This window comes from Rhincodon typus, unplaced genomic scaffold, assembly GCF_021869965.1.
Source record: "Rhincodon typus isolate 14 unplaced genomic scaffold, sRhiTyp1.1 hic_rhity00016632, whole genome shotgun sequence".
NCBI lineage: Eukaryota > Metazoa > Chordata > Chondrichthyes > Orectolobiformes > Rhincodontidae > Rhincodon > Rhincodon typus.
Window position 1 is genome coordinate 1,894 of NW_025982270.1, and position 585 is coordinate 2,478.

Consider the following 585-nt stretch of genomic DNA (forward strand, 5'->3'; position numbering starts at 1 on the left):
GCTTCCTTCTATCAGAGTTGTAGAGCCGTACAGCACGGAAACAGACCCGTCGGCCCAACTCGTTCCTGCCGACCCAGATATCCTAAATTAATCCAGTCCCGTTTTCCAGCATTAGTCCCCTATCCCTCTAAACCCTTCCTATCCACGTCCCCATCTAATGCCTTTTAAATGCTGTAACTGTACCAGCCCCCACCCACTTCCTCTGGCAGCTCGTTCCATACACGACCACCCTCTGTGTGAAAAAGTTACCCCTCAGGTCCCCTTTCCCCCTCTCACCTTAAATCTACGCCCCTCTAGTTTTGGACTCCCCCTAGCCTGGGGGGGGAAAGGCTATTAACCCTATCCACGCCCCTCATGATTTTATAAACCTCCATAAGGTTACCCCCCCTTAGCCTCCGACGGTCCGGGGAAAACAGCCCCAGCCTCTCCCTGTAACTCAAACCCTCCAACATCCTTTTCCGACCCCTTTCAAGTTTCACAACGTCCTTCCTGTAGCAGGGAGACCGGGATTGAACGCAGTATTCCCAAAGCGGCCCTAACCAATGTCCTGTACAGCCGCAACGTGACCCTCCCAACTCCTATACT

General features: G+C 53.2%; 1 long non-coding RNA gene across 1 annotated transcript in view; it reads left to right on the plus strand.

Moving 5' to 3' along the window:
* LOC125482764 overlaps positions 1 to 585 on the plus strand; it is a 4,290-nt gene that overhangs the window by 1,893 nt on the left and 1,812 nt on the right. The gene's annotated exons all lie outside the window — the stretch shown is intronic.